Genomic DNA, 12,836 nt, shown 5'->3' with positions numbered 1-12,836 from the left:
ATTTGAAACAAGCACTTAGTGTGTAAGTTAATCAGGGTTCTGATTATTGCGTATATACTTTCCCTCTTATTTATTACCTACATTCCATCCTTCTCGTAAGTCCACTCCCCTCATTCTTACCTCTTACATTCCATGTAGGTGCACATTGATTTAAGGAAATAGACTCTGTATTTTTTTTTTGCAAACAATTAACTGCACATCCAGTATGTACAACCATCAGCTAAAGAAGATTTACTGGTTCCTGAAAAAAACCCCAACCAGAAAATCCGTTTTGAAAATAGCATCCATCAGTAGAAGAACGAAAATAAACACATTACACAGTTCATAACAATAAACGATACTGGTACATATTATAACTTCAAATTATGGATAGAGAGAACAATTCTCTAAAGTGATGTGTTGACATTGAGTGATCCTAGGGTCTTGGATACATTGTCTATGTTACTGGTTACAATCCTGAGTTTGATTACATTTTGGTGTGGAGTTTTAGAGGTTTTCCCTGTGTCTGTATAGTTTTTTCTCCCGGTAGTCTTTTTAGGGAGAAAAAATAAAATTCTGAGACTGAAAAAGTACATACTTTAATAAAAACAAACTGTATTAAGTTACCACACAGGCAACATTCAATAATAATCAAGCAAATAATTGAAATGTGAAAATAATGGATGACTTGCTGTCTAGGTCAAAGAGGAAAAGGACCATCCCACTTGCTGCCAGCCCAAAGATCAAAAGCCAGCATCATTCATAATGTGTTAGTGTGACTGGCGGGGGTAACCTGCACATCTTTTAAGGCAGGGGTTTTCAACCTTTTTGGACATGCGCCCCCCTTCATGTCCTAGCTTGGGTAAAATGGGTACTGGAAACCATAGCTGTTATGACTCAGCACTTGTAAGCAATAATAAATATAACTAAGTGCACCTGGTGTTGCAGTAGGGCTTCGTGGCGTACAATAAGAAGTTTGAAATACCTAAGCTTGTTTAGGACTAACTGTATGTAATTAGAAGTAGGTGTATTCCTACTCACACTCCATCTCCAATGCCTATTGACTCAGCTGGTTTAAGCACCTAACAAAGTCTTTTATCCGGACAGTAACGCTCTGTGATTTTTGACCTGCCTGAGTGTGTGTTGCCTGAAGCAGTAAAAAAAAAAAAAACACAGTCGACAAAATGCCAGTGTCATAATTATGTTAAAAAAACAGAGTATGCTGTCACTATAAAATTATAAACAAACAGAGTAGTGATGGAAAGGTCTAATTAACAACATCAAAATGGATTTATTTATAATAAATTTTTATTAGCTACTTCATCTTGGACATGAAAGTGGTTGACCAGTGCCACCTGAATCAACCACATTCTTGCCAGGAATACATTCTGGGCATTGTAGTTAAAACGCTGCAGCACCATGCTTCCTTTTGTCGGAATGTTTAACCAGAATCTCAGTGTCAGCTGCTACTGTTGGTTGGCACTGGAAGGATGGTATTGGCATTTTTGACATATTATTTAATCCATTAGTATGCAGTTTGATACAGTCTACAGTTACATTTATTTAATTAATTCATTTATTAGGATTTTAACGGCATGTTCTACACACTTTGGTTACATTCATGACAGAACAGGTAGTTACTCGTTACACAAGATTCCTCAGTTCACAAGTTTAATGTCAAACACAGTCATGAACAATTTAGTGTCTCCAATACACCACACTTGCATGTCTTTGGACTGTAGGAGGAAACCGGTGCTCCCGGAGAAAACCCACACAGGCATGGGGAGAACATGCAAACTCCACACAGAAAGGACCTGGTCCGCTCCACCTGGGGATCGAACTCAGAACCTTGTTGCTGTGAGAAGTTCCAGTGTCCACAGTTACAGATGAAGCTAATAATACTATGTTCCTTGTATTTAAACAGGTGAAAACTTTATTGTTCTTGATGGCTCATTAAAAACATAAAATAAAAAAAATACTGAAGTAAATCAGTATTTATGTGGTATGTGTTAGTCTTAACTTTACCATCAACTAGACTGTCAAGCTGTCCCTAGTGTGTTTTAATAGCATCAGCATCGGTTCACAACTTAATTAATTCCTTGCCCATGTAGTTATATCGGCTATTGATGAATGTCATTTCTTAATGCAGTGCCCTCAGACGGTTTGGAGATCACAAGTGTTTAGCTTAGGCTTGCGCCCTTGCCCTTTATGCACTAAAATTCCTCCAGATTCCCTAAATCGTTTAATGATATTAAACATTGTAGAGGAAGAAATATGCAAATGTCTTTCACTTCCGTAAAGTTCTAATGCATTTGTCGACAAACTGGAATCTTTGACACTGAGCCTTTCGTGAATACTGCTTTAGTATCAAATCATAATTACAATCATCTGTTGACATCATGTGTTTAAAATCACATTATTTGCATAGCTTTTTTTTTTTTTTTACCTCATTACAAACTCTTTTTTTTTGTATATGAGTTGTATATGAACATTAGTTCAACACTTCAAGTTGACAAAAAATATCAGGACAACTGACGGTTTCAAAGTTACAGTGCCACAGTATGCAAAGATGCATTTATTACTTTCACTTAGGTCGCTAAACAACTCAATGTGCGAATTTGCAGATGACTTAGTGGTTGAGGTTTGCAGTGTTTGCAAAGATAAGATAGGAATTTAGGGATGGATAGTAAAACTACCCTGGATTGAGTATGTTAACCAAGGGTGTACAGTTACAGAAAACCGAGTTACAGAGCCACAGTATACAAATCAGCACGTATTACTGTCAATTAAGTCACTAAACAAATCACTGTGGTGATCATCAAATCATTGTGTTTGTGTGTGTGTATATATATATATATATATATATATATATATATATATATATATATATATACAGTGCCTTGCAAAAGTATTCAGCCCCCTTAAACTTTTCAACCTTTTGCCACATTTCAGGCTTCAAAGATAACGATATGAAATTGTAATTTTTTGTGAAGAATCAACAACAAGTGGGACACAATCGTGAAGTGGAACGAAATTTATTGGATATTTTAAACTTTTTTTAGAAATAAAAAACTGAAAAGTGGGGCGTGCAATATTATTCAGCCCCCTTGCGTTAATACTTTGTAGCGCCACCTTTTGCTGCGATTACAGCTGCAAGTCGCTTGGGGTATGTCTCTATCAGTTTTGCACATCGAGAGACAGAAATTTTTGCCCATTCTTCCTTGCAAAACAGCTCGAGCTCAGTGAGGTTGGATGGAGAGCGTTTGTGAACAGCAGTTTTCAGCTCTTTCCACAGATTCTCGATGGGATTCAGGTCTGGACTTTGACTTGGCCATTCTAACACCTGGATACGTTTATTTGTGAACCATTCCATTGTAGATTTTGCTTTATGTTTTGGATCATTGTCTTGTTGGAAGATAAATCTCCGTCCCAGTCTCAGGTCTTTTGCAGACTGCAACAGGTTTTCTTCCAGAATGGTCCTGTATTTGGCTCCATCCATCTTCCCATCAATTTTAACCATCTTCCCTGTCCCTGCTGAAGAAAAGCAGGCCCAAACCATGATGCTGCCACCACCATGTTTGACAGTGGGGATGGTGTGTTCAGGGTGATGAGCTGTGTTGCTTTTACGCCAAACATAACGTTTTGCATTGTGGCCAAAAAGTTCGATTTTGGTTTCATCTGACCAGAGCACCTTCTTCCACATGTTTGGTGTGTCTCCCAGGTGACTTTTTATAGATATCTTTGAGAAATGGCTTTCTTCTTGCCACTCTTCCATAAAGGCCAGATTTGTGCAGTGTACGACTGATTGTGTCCTATGGACAGAGTCTCCCACCTCAGCTGTAGATCTCTGCAGTTCATTCAGAGTGATCATGGGCCTCTTGGCTGCATCTCTGATCAGTCTTCTCCTTGTTTGAGCTGAAAGTTTAGAGGGACGGCCGGGTCTTGGTAGATTTGCAGTGGTCTGATACTCCTTCCATTTCAATATGATCGCTTGCACAGTGCTCCTTGAGATGTTTAAAGCTTGGGAAATCTTTTTGTATCCAAATCCGGCTTTAAACTTCTCCACAACAGTATCTCGGACCTGCCTGGTGTGTTCCTTGGTCTTCATGATGCTCTCTGCGCTTTAAACAGAACTCTGAGACTGTCACAGAGCAGGTGCATTTATACGGAGACTTGATTACACACAGGTGGATTCTATTTATCACCATCAGTCATTTAGGTCAACATTGGATCATTCAGAGATCCTCACTGAACTTCTGGAGTGAGTTTGCTGCACTGAAAGTAAAGGGGCTGAATAATATTGCACGCCCCACTTTTTAGTTTTTTATTTCTAAAAAAAGTTTAAAATATCCAATAAATTTCGTTCCACTTCACGATTGTGTCCCACTTGTTGTTGATTCTTCACAAAAAATTACAATTTCATATCGTTATGTTTGAAGCCTGAAATGTGGCAAAAGGTTGAAAAGTTCAAGGGGGCTGAATACTTTTGCAAGGCACTGTATATATACAGTGTATCACAAAAGTGAGTACACCCCTCACATTTCTGCAGATTTTTAAGTATATCTTTTCATGGGACAACACTGACAAAATGACACTTTGACACAATGAAAAGTAGTCTGTGTGCAGCTTATATAACAGTGTAAATTTATTCTTCCCTCAAAATAACTCAATATACAGCCATTAATGTCTAAACCACCGGCAACAAAAGTGAGTACACCCCTTAGTGAAAGTTCCTGAAGTGTCAATATTTTGTGTGGCCACCATTATTTCCCAGAACTGCCTTAACTCTCCTGGGCATGGAGTTTACCAGAGCTTCACAGGTTGCCACTGGAATGCTTTTCCACTCCTCCATGACGACATCACGGAGCTGGCGGATATTCCAGACTTTGCACTCCTCCACCTTCCGCTTGAGGATGCCCCAAAGATGTTCTATTGGGTTTAGGTCTGGAGACATGCTTGGCCAGTCCATCACCTTTACCCTCAGCCTCTTCAATAAAGCAGTGGTCGTCTTAGAGGTGTGTTTGGGGTCATTATCATGCTGGAACACTGCCCTGCGACCCATTTTCCGGAGGGAGGGGATCATGCTCTGCTTCAGTACTTCACAGTACTTATTGGAGTTCATGTGTCCCTCAATGAAATGTAACTCCCCAACACCTGCTGCACTCATGCAGCCCCAGACCATGGCATTCCCACCACCATGCTTGACTGTAGGCATGACACACTTATCTTTGTACTCCTCACCTGATTGCCGCCACACATGCTTGAGACCATCTGAACCAAACAAATTAATCTTGGTCTCATCAGACCATAGGACATGGTTCCAGTAATCCATGTCCTTTGTTGACATGTCTTCAGCAAACTGTTTGCGGGCTTTCTTGTGTAGAGACTTCAGAAGAGGCTTCTTTCTGGGGTGACAGCCATGCAGACCAATTTGATGTAGTGTGCGGCGTATGGTCTGAGCACTGACAGGCTGACCCCCCACCTTTTCAATCTCTGCAGCAATGCTGACAGCACTCCTGCGCCTATCTTTCAAAGACAGCAGTTGGATGTGACGCTGAGCACGTGCACTCAGCTTCTTTGGACGACCAACGCGAGGTCTGTTCTGAGTGGACCCTGCTCTTTTAAAACGCTGGATGATCTTGGCCACTGTGCTGCAGCTCAGTTTCAGGGTGTTGGCAATCTTCTTGTAGCCTTGGCCATCTTCATGTAGCGCAACAATTCGTCTTTTAAGATCCTCAGAGAGTTCTTTGCCATGAGGTGCCATGTTGGAACTTTCAGTGACCAGTATGAGAGAGTGTGAGAGCTGTACTACTAAATTGAACACACCTGCTCCCTATGCACACCTGAGACCTAGTAACACTAACAAATCACATGACATTTTGGAGGGAAAATGACAAGCAGTGCTCAATTTGGACATTTAGGGGTGTAGTCTCTTAGGGGTGTACTCACTTTTGTTGCCGGTGGTTTAGACATTAATGGCTGTATATTGAGTTATTTTGAGGGAAGAATAAATTTACACTGTTATATAAGCTGCACACAGACTACTTTTCATTGTGTCAAAGTGTCATTTTGTCAGTGTTGTCCCATGAAAAGATATACTTAAATATATAAGTGTATAATAGAGTGGACAGTGAGTGGACACGGTATTTAAAAACTCCAGCAGCACTGCTGTGTCTGATCCACTCATACATTTACATTTGGGCTGATAAAATGGACAGTGAGTGTAGAAACAAGGAGGTGGTTTTAATGTTAAGGCTGATCGATGTAGATCTACTTTAAACTAGCCAAAGCCTACATTGGCCTTTGAGAATGGACACTCAAAGACCCAGTGTTGATTTGCCCACCACAAAAGTGCAATGGCCAACGGACAGCAGTAGGCCAACGGGAGGAAGCTCCCAGCACCAGTTTAACAGAAGAAAACTCAATACATCAACCAAAATCAGGAAATACCTTCATCATGAACTCACTAAAATTCTAATAAGCAGAAAGACAATACCTTTTGTCATTCTTACTGAAATCGTAAGATTTCATAATATGACCTGTGTCAAGGGAATAACCGGAAAAAAGATTTAAACACATGGGGTCTAAAAGAAAAAGGGAACTGCCGGCCTATAACACAGAGCCAATGCAATCGTCACCACAGAAGTCATTTTACAGCTGTAAATGTGTTAGCATGACAGCATTAGCAGAGCATAGCACGACAACTATTGTCTCTTACATTCTCTTACTGCTCTGTTTTAGTATATCTCAAGGATTTTTTGTGCAGCAACTTCCAAGCCTTTCAATTAACATAAATTAAGAGTTTGATTCCCAGGTGGAGCGGTCCGGGTCCTATCTGTGTGGAGTTTGTGTGTCACAGTACAAAGCCATGCAGTCATGTTAATCGGAGCTACTAAAATCGCCCTAGATATGTGTGTGTCTGTGTGTGAGTGTGTGTTTGTCGTGTGATGGACTGGCAATGTGTTCTGGGTGTTTCCTGCCTTTTGCCCAGTAAATTGCACCCACCATGAATGAATGAAGAAATGAATGGTTTATCTTGTAGTCAGATTAACTTGAAATACCAAAGTTCCCCTGGGTGTGTGTGTGTGTGTGTGTTTGCCATGTAATGGACTGGCAACCTCTTCAGGGTGTTTCCTACCTTTCGCCCCAGTGAATAGTACCCCCCACGACCAGGGGCGGCTCGTTCCTTAGGGCGATCAGGCGACGCACCACCAAAGGGCAAAAGTGAAGAAATTTTTCTATCACAGCTGTGACTGTTCTGGACAGTCTGTCTTGCCTCTGAATATCGTAGTCCAATCAGCGTCGAGTTGTGTTCCGTACAGTACCGCCCCTTTTGGGGAGACTAACTAAAAATCGCCCAGATTGCTCTCATAGAGTCTCATGTTAAGGCTCTTTTTTTCAAACTGCAGGCGCTGCAATACAATCTGAATGAGTTCCGGGAGGGCTCGCACTTACGTGCTTGCGTCACACGTAACCTGGTGTAGCGATAATTGGAGCAGCTTGCGATCTCATCACCATGACTACCATCATCTCAGTTCGGAGCAACTCCATCGTGTAATCAGGATAAATTAGCAACTTAAAAATTAGGGCCACCCAGACCAAATTTAAACATCAGGTATCTACAAATGGGGAAAATCATATAAGTTACACGTAAATTACAAGAAAGTAATGTCATTTTTTAATTGTGCACTTATTGTATCTCCCCAAATGTTTAATTGTACTTCTTTATTCATTGCACATCAGCCCTGATGCCAGTCTTTATTCTGGATCTGCTGCACCTAAAATAAAATGCTATCTGATGAAGACTGAATTAAATTGTTAGTGTGAAGCTTTACTTAATTTTATGATTAATGGTAAAACTGGTCTCTCTCCATGTTCAAAGTTATTTGTGAGAACAAACTGACAGATGACTTAAGATGTTGATTATTTAAGCTTTAATTTACCCATTGAACGGGTCACCTTGGCCATAATCGCAACAATTGCCCTTCCTGAGAGATTTGGCAGGAGCCACCACTGCCTGCGACCCTGAATAAGATAAAACAGACAATGAATTATTGTTATTATTATTATTGTTGTTATTTTTATTATTGTTATGTAATTAGTTCAGAATTATGATTCTGGTAAGAATCATGGTAGGTCTAGCTCCATCCAGAAACAGTGTATGCAAGGTAGAAAAACACCATCATACCTTTGCTCATTCACACCTAGGGGCAATATGAATAGACAGCCAATGTACAGTATATACAATATGTATAGTGTAAATTTTTTGGAATATGGGATCTAATAGGATACTTGGAGGAATCCCCCACAGATGAACATGCAAAACATCCGTCAGAGAGGATCGAATCCAGATCTTCAGAGCCATATTAGTGCACCATCATGCAGCCCATTTTGGAATCCTTTATGTGAATAGCTATTGAAAAGTACTTTTATTTAAGCAAAGGTTACTGAGCACACTATTTTGTATGTACTGTGTAAAAAAACATACTGAAAGGCTTGTGAAGCTGCATTAAATCCCTATGTTATGTTAGCATTTTGTCGTTCTTTGTTGAACACCTGAAATACTCGCTCTCATAGTTGCAGTACAATAAGAGAAAATGAAAGAAAGTGAGTTTGAATGTAAAAAGTTAATCCACCACTGGCTGAGTCAGAGGGCTGTGCCAGTCATGCAGCCCTCTTTTGTTAGCGTGGAATTGGTGCATCTAAAATAAAAATTGCAATGTTAATTGAAAATTGGGACCTGATTGTTTGCTTTGGTATAGCTCTTAATACTTTTCATGTCTTATAATATTTTTTATACGTCTCACCCTTACACTGATCAGCCATAACATTAAAACCACCTACTTGTTTCTACTCTCACTGTCCATTTTATCAGCTCCACTTGCCTTATAGTAACTGACTGTAGACCATCTATTTCTCTACATTCATTTAGCCTGCTTTCACCCTGTTCTTCATTGGTTAGGACCCCACAGGACCACCACAGAGCAGGTATTATTTAGGTGGTGGATCATTCTCAGCACTGCAGTGACACTGACATGGTGGTGTGTTAGTGTGTGTTGTGCTGGTATGTGTGGATCAGACACAGCAGCGCTGCTGGAGTTTTTAAATACCATGTCCACTTACTGTCCACTCTATTAGACACTCCTATCTAGTTGGTCCACAGATGTAAAGTCAGAGACAATCACTCATCTGTTGCTGCTGTTTGAGTTGGTTATCTTCTAGACCTTCATCAGGGGTCACAGGACGCTGCCCACGGGGCGCTGTTGGCTGGATATATGTTTGGTTGGTGGACTATTCTCAGTCCAGCAGTGACAGTGAGGTGTTTAAAAACTCCATCAGCACTGCTGTGTCTTATCCACTCATACCAGCACAACACACACTAATACACCACCACCAAATAATACCTACTCTTTGGTGGTCCTGACCATTGAAGAACAGCATGAAAGGGGGCTAACAAAGCATGCAAAGAAACAGATGGACTACCGTCAGTTATTGTAGAACTACAAAGTGCTCCTATATGGTATTTGAAGCCGATAAAATGGACAGTGAGTGTAGAAACAAGGAGGTGGTTTTATTTGCTGATCAGTGTATATAAGTCAGTCTTAAGTACACTTCTGATATTTCTCTGCAGAGAAGAAATGTACAGACAGAGAAATCTTATTCAAGAATCACAAAAACAGGTCAACTTTTAAGTGTTGATTTTGAAGCAGAGCCCTTTTAATCGTTCATGACAACCTCTAAGCACATGGTGATGTAAAGCTCACTTGACTGTACACCTGATTGGGGTTCTTGGATTTCACATCTGACAACCTGTACAAATTAAACTTTAGCATGAGGGGAAAGTTTGGGTTTCTTTTCAATCTTGGTAACAGATCAATCTACAAATAACATTTTTACAATTACATTTGTGACATTTCCCAATTTAACAATGATCTGTGTAGACCAGCACAATAGACAAGCACTGTTACAATCATTCATTTATTCATTTATTTATGTCTGTTTTGGCCTGATCCTACTCAGGGTCATGGTGGGTTTGATTCACTGGGTGTCCATCACATAGTTGTTTAATTTCTCAGTTTTTTTCTTAAGATGACATTTCAAGCATGACAGTATATTTCAATATATTTTCTATTGTGTGCATGTGAATGGCAAAAGAAAAGTTAGAGATGTTAAAACAAACCTGTATCACCACTACACTCCTTGGTATGTTTTTCCTTCACTCTTACTGAACTAAACATTTCCATTGTGCTAACAGCAAAGCTCTTTTTATAATGGCAGTGACTTTTTGAGAAAATAAATTTATTATCTATACAGCAAAAAATATAATAATTATTATTATTATACAGTACATATACAATATACACCGATTATATACGCCATATTATTAAAACCACTTCCTTGTTTCTACACATATTGTCTATTTTATCAGCTCCACTTACCATATAGGAGCACTTGTAATTCTACAATTACTGACTGTAGTCCATCTGTTTCTCTGCATGCTTTGTTAGCCCCCTTTCATGCTGTTCTTCAATGGTCAGGACTCTCCCAGGACCACCACAGAGTAGGTATTATTTGGGTGGTGGATCATTCTCAGCCCTGCAGTGACACTGACATGGTGGTGGTGTGTTAGTGTTTGTTGTGCTGGTATAAGTAGATAAGACACAGCAGCGCTGCTGGAGTTTTTACACACCTCACTGTCACTGCTGGACTGAGAACAGTCTACCAACCAAAAATATATCCAGCCAACAGCACCCTGTGGGCAGCGTCTTGTGACCACTGATGAAGGTCTAGAAGATGACCAACTCAAACAGCAGCAATAGATGAGCGATTGTCTCTGACTTTACATCTACAAGGTGGACCAACTGGGTAGGAGTGTCTAATAGAGTGGACAGTGAGTGGACACAGTATTTAAAAACTCCAGCAGTGCTGCTGTGTCTGATCCACTCATACCAGCACAACACACACTAACACATCACCACCATGTGAGTGTCACTGCAGTGCTGAGAATCATCCACCTCCTGACCATTGAAGAACAGGGTGAAAGCAGGCTAAAAAGGTATGTAGAGCAACAGATGGACTACAGTCAGTAATTGTAGAACTACAAAGTGCTTCTATATGGTAAGTGGAGCTGATAAAATGGACAGTGAGTGTAGAAACAAGGAGGTGGTTTTAATGTTATGACTGATTGGTGTATATATATATATATACATATATTATCACAAACAATAAAAACACACATGAACACTGGCTATTTATGTTTTAAATAAAGCCATCCAATGTGGTGCTTATGTACCAGAGTACTTGGTTCCAGAGTTCAAATTCTCAACAGTGCTACTGGCGGGTGAGGTGACTACATACAAACACAGTTGGCTATGTCTGAGGTGGCTGAGGCCCCACAATGGATTGGCATACTGTTTGGTGTGTGTTACCGCATTGTGCCCAGAGATTTAGGGAAAACCGGACCCACACTGACCAAAATAAAGCAGTAATAAGACATGAAAATGAAAAGAAAAAATCTACTATGCACTGACAGCAAAGTTCAATAAGAATCAAAAGAAGGAAACCCAAGTCGAGGTCGGAGGATGGAAACCCAAGTCGAGGATGGAACCCCTGTGGGCCCCTGAGCAACCCTCAGTTAACCCCCAATTGCTCAAACTGTATTCAGTCCTAATTGTAGGTCGCTTTTAATAAAAACATCTTAATAATGCTGCAAATGTAAATTTGATACTAAATACAATAAATTAAAAAAATATATTATGCACTGACAGCAATCTTACTGAAGTACAAGTCATGATTTTTTGTTTCATGTTTTATTTTTGCTGGAGATGTAGTTATTTGGAAATCATTGCTTGGTCTTTGGGTGGTTGTTTATTTTGTTAAGAAGCAGTTTTTCCACATTCAAGTGAAACATGATGACAGTCTGCTAACAAATAAAAAAGCATCTTCCGCATGACTGAGATTTTTAATAAGCACTGCTAAGACATTTGACATTTAGCAGACGCCTTTATCCAAAGCGACTTACATTACAATTACAATATACAGTCTGAGCAACTGAGGGTTATGCCTAGTTCACACTACACGATTTTTGCCCTGATTTTCGCTCGGCGACTGGTCGGCGATTGATTTTCCGGGTCGGGAGCAACTCAACGTTCACTCGGCGATCAAAACTCGGCTCTCAGTCGCTAAGTGTGAACTATCCAACACTCGACCACTCGGCGACCGGATCGAGTTTTCTAGCACGTCAGATATCTGATCTCAGGTGGGCAACTGGGAATGAGTGACATGTCGAACAGCCAATGAGAACGCAGGATACAGCATGAAGGGAAATGCAGAAGAGGATATAGTTTATATCAGGATACACCGGCACACACACGTAGTATTTCTGATTTGATCGTCCTCTACAAAACATAACACCCACGCTGCATTACAAAATTATTAATTAACATCCACTTTACTACAGAACAAGCCATATACTGTTTGTGTTGCCAAATCCACTCAGACTGCACATCAGACCACAAACACTTTGATCACTCGCTACTTGCTGACGTGCATTTTTGGACGTGGTGTCATTAAAACCCTCGTCACTTCTCATGTGTGTTTTTGTAAAGAAGGAAAAAAAAGGAGACCAGAGAAGCTCGCCTGCGATTCCAGTTGGTGATGGATCGTGTAGTGTGAAAGCCCTTATCGCCGATCAGTCGTGTAGTGTGAAATATACACCGACTGAAAGACTCCCGAGTGCAAGAGATTCAGTCGTGTAGTGTGAACTGTACAGCGACCTGACGACTTGGAAAGTCGTGTAGTGTGAACTTGGCATTAAGGGCCCAACAGCAGCAACCTAGCAGTGGTGAGGCTTGAAC

The sequence above is a fragment of the Trichomycterus rosablanca genome, chromosome 6 (assembly GCF_030014385.1).
Source record: "Trichomycterus rosablanca isolate fTriRos1 chromosome 6, fTriRos1.hap1, whole genome shotgun sequence".
Lineage (NCBI taxonomy): Eukaryota > Metazoa > Chordata > Actinopteri > Siluriformes > Trichomycteridae > Trichomycterus > Trichomycterus rosablanca.
The sequence above is the reverse complement of the archived record's forward strand: the minus strand, read 5'-3'. Positions refer to the sequence as shown.